Below are 4,125 nucleotides of genomic sequence, written 5' to 3'. Positions count from 1 at the left end.
ATCTTTGTATTGTTTGTGATGTCTAAAATCGCATGCTTATGTTCCATTTCTGAAATTTATCTTGGTGTTGTTTGATTTTGTAAATAATTTCTGATTCTTCTGCAATTCTACATAACATTCTGCAATTGAATTTTCACATGTTAATTTGACATTTTTTTTGCTTTTTCTGATTCGTAAAATAATTTAAGATGCAGATTTTTATATGAGAATTCATACTGGTATTGTTAACACTTAACAGGAAACAACATAACAATCTGCAACTGGACTTATAATTTATTATTGCATATGTTTGTTGATTCATTTGATTGTTTTTGACTTAGTTGTATGTTTCATTTGCATTTCAGCATGGATACTAATGAGGGTGTAATTGATGTCGATGCTCAACAAGATGATGGAGTTGAAGTTCCATTAGCGGGTGAAGGTGACATTGAAGAAGAAAATAATGACAACTCTAGGTTATGATCCATTGTTTGGAGACATTTTCCATATGTCAAAGGAGCTAAAAAAACAGAATGTGTATATTGTAAAAGGGTTTTAGCGTGTGGCACTAGAAGTAATGGTACTTCTTCATTACTCAGTCATCTAGTTAATTCTTTTAAGACAATCCCCCTTTATGAAGATAAAAAAAGTTGATTTAAATAAAAAAACAACTTTAAATTTTAAGCCAAAAGGTAGGGAAGCGGGTGTCTTTGGCTAAGCATTCTTTTAGCCAGGAGAAATGTAGATTAGCTATTGCCAAAATGTGCATTAAAGACAATCGACCATTTAGCATTGTTGATGATGAGGGTTTTAAGGAGTTTGTGTGGGAATTAAATTCCGAGTTTAAAATGAAATCTAGATGGATTGTTGCTCAAGATTGTATGGCGATTTATGAAGAAGAAGAAAAAAGGTCAAAGAGTTGTTTAAAGGCCAAACAGTGTGTCTGACTATCGATACATGGTCATCTGTTCAAAATGTGCATTATATGCGTCTTACGACACATTGGATCGACGATGCATGGGTTTTACAAAAAAAATCCCAAATTTTTGCCCTATAGAGAATCATAGGGGTGACACCATTAGGAGCCTGGTTTACAAATGTATACAAAATTGGGGGATTGAGACTGTGTTTATTATCACAGTGGATAATACGTCTTCAAATGATGGGGATATAAGATATTTGAAGAGGATGTTGAAAGGACCGAATGATATATTAGGTTGTAAGTATTTGCACCTACGTTGTTGTGCACACATCATCAATTTAGTTGTAAGAGATGGATCGGAAGAGCAATTTGATTTTTTCACTAGAATTCGAAATGCAGTGACGTATGTACGATCATCACCCGCTCGGTGTAAAACTTTCGAAGACTGTGTTGCTCGTATTGAAGTAAAATCCAAACAAAAGCCCACTCTTAATGTTGACATGAGATGGAATTTAACATATTTAATGTTGGAAACAACAGTAATGTATGAGAATGCATTTGAAAGGTACATTTATTTGTTTTATAATTATGTTATTTTTTTAGGTGATAAAACTAACATTGTGTCATTGTGTGCCTGTTTTATTTTCTCGATAAGCTTTACACGATAGATCCTTCTTACGGGCCTTATTTTCGCAGGGAGACGGATGACGATGTTGAGGGAACCACAAGAAAAAGGAAAATAAGGCCAAAAGTATTTGGTGCTCCGAGTGGTGTTGATTGGGAGCCAGCTAGGTATGTTTAATTTTTTTGGTATTGCTTTATATTTATCATTTAAGTACTTGCATATTGATATTGGCATTTAAAATAGGAATTTGATCGAGTACTTGAAAATATTTTCTGATGTTACAACTAAGATATATGGTTCGAAGTATGTAACATCGAATATATTTTTTTTCTGAGCTTGTGAAGATGCAAGCCGCCATTACTAAGATGACCTTGAGTCAAGTTGAACAAAAGAAGAAGATGGCAATATCAATGAATGAAAAGTATTACAAATATTGGGACACTATAGATAATATGAATTATCTACTTTATGTTGCGGTTATTTTAGATCCATGTAACAAGCTTGCATACGTTAGTTATTGCATTGGATTGATTTATGGTAAGGGTAGTGAGAAAAGCAAAAAGATATTGGGAAAGGTGACTAAGCTCTTGAAGATATGTTTAACCATTACAAAGGCAAAGCAGAAAAACAAATGTACAAAAAACACGCAATAATGTTCTTAGTGAAAATTCAAGTAGCTTTGGTGAGATGGATATAAATTTGGAGCTAGAGTTTGACAAACTTGATGATGAGGGTCAAGATACCAAGACTGAGGTGGAGATCTACCTAGCGGATGGAAGGGGAAAAAGAGACCAAAAGTTTGATCTTTTGGGATGGTGGAAAGTGAACTCAATCAAATTCTCTACACTATCTACATTAGCTAGGCATGTTTTAGCAATGCCTATCTCTACGGTTGCATCAGAGTCGGCGTTTAGTATGGGTGGGAGAGTTATTGATAAGTATAGGAGTTCACTTAACTCCGACACTGTAAAAGCTTTAATTTGTACACAAGATTGAATAAGGTGTTCACGGTGGATCTTGAGCATTGTTGTACTATGAAGAGTAAAGATAGCGATTCACTTAATAATAAGATGGCGGGTTTACAAGTTGGTAAGGTTTTTTTTTCCATATGTTTGTACTTCATATTATAATTATGATTAATGGTGGTTAATAACTTTATATACTACTATTTTCATTTTTTTTGTAGACCATAAAAATTCTTCCAAGGATGTTCAAGAGGATTAAGATTAAGGCTAGTTTATGTATGTTTTTTTGGTGATAGAAACATGTCTAGGATTTTTGAGAAAGTATGAATTGTAATGGGTACTATTTAACTGCTTTGATGAAGTTTGAATTGTGGTTGGATGAAACTTAAACCAAGATGTATTGTTGTTTAATGTTTTGAATTTAGTATGTTAAAGTTAGACATTGCAGAAATTTATCAATTTTATCATCTTATGATTTTTATTGTTTAGTTTTTGGTGTGTAAATGTTGGTTAGTAAGTGTTACACATATTGTTAATTGTTCGAATGAAATGAATTCAGTATAACATAACAAACTGCAACTTGAAAGAATAAATATGGACCAAAATTGTGATTTATTTTCAATCAAAATCTAGAAAAAATGAAAGTCGACTATATTTTTTGTTTTGAATATGAAAAAACGCAGCTTTTTAACCGAAAAACTGCACCACCTCATTTTGTGGTTAAAAACTGAAACCGCACCGAAATAGCCGCAAAACCGTAAAAATAACCGCAAAACCGAACCGAACCGCACAGTTCGGTTTTTGGCTTTAAAAAACCGCAATTTGCGGTTGCGGTTTTATTCAAAATCCACACCGAACCGCACCATGCTCACCCTTAGAAATAATGCTTATGGGGGCTCGGGGTATTAACCCTCCCGAAACCCTAACCCTAGGAGTCTTAAACATCCACCACCTCTTTCTTCACCTTCGGTCACCGCCACTACCATAGGAGCCCTCCTCAGCCGCCGTTTGCATCACCGAGTCCGACAACCACCGTTTCCACCTGCTGCTTCGTCAACAAACGCCACCGTTACATCCCATGCTGTCGTGACGTTGAGGATAGCCGGGAAATCGATGAGACCGGAGTTCAAGCTGTGAATGATGAAGAGTGGGCTGTGAATGACCAGAACCTTCCGGTAAGGTCAAACTGCAACTTATCTCTCCTACCCTTCATTCTTTTTGGTGTGGATGGAGTCGTATACATCGTTTCTGCAACCTCTTTTCTTTTTGGTCGCCATTCTACCTTTTCTGGCGACATCCATCGCCTAGGCTATGGTTGTGGGAGTGTGTGTTCGAGTATACATGTTGCTGTCGACATTTGTGGTGTGGCATGTGTGTTATTTGGCCGGAACTACCCGAGAAAAACCACCATGGCTACCAACCATGGTGGCTGCCACCATGCCGTCTCTTTCTGACGCCACCAACCACCATGTGGAGGTGGTTGTGTGAATGATTTGTTGTGTGTATGATCATATCCCGTAAGCATAATACTGTGTAGATCTTTTCTTGTACAGGAAACAGAACGAAACTCATCACCACAACCTGCTACCGCTATTTCCCCGCCAGCTATCGCCGCTCTGCCACTGTTAGCCACC

The 4,125-nt window shown here is 36.4% G+C and overlaps 1 long non-coding RNA gene across 1 annotated transcript; it reads left to right on the top strand.

The window, feature by feature from the left end:
• Nucleotides 1-371: 371 nt before the first annotated feature.
• On the top strand, nucleotides 372-2,864 carry LOC145038824 (uncharacterized). The gene is made up of 4 exons (XR_013679586.1): nucleotides 372-1,466; nucleotides 1,598-1,693; nucleotides 1,770-2,615; nucleotides 2,713-2,864. It is a non-coding gene; the product is annotated as an uncharacterized LOC145038824 (long non-coding RNA).
• The last annotated feature ends 1,261 nt before the right edge of the window (nucleotides 2,865-4,125 follow it).

Source organism: Lactuca saligna, chromosome 4 (assembly GCF_052625555.1).
Source record: "Lactuca saligna cultivar CGN05327 chromosome 4, ASM5262555v1, whole genome shotgun sequence".
Classification (NCBI taxonomy): domain Eukaryota; kingdom Viridiplantae; phylum Streptophyta; class Magnoliopsida; order Asterales; family Asteraceae; genus Lactuca; species Lactuca saligna.
This window is presented reverse-complemented; position numbering and strand designations above follow the sequence as displayed.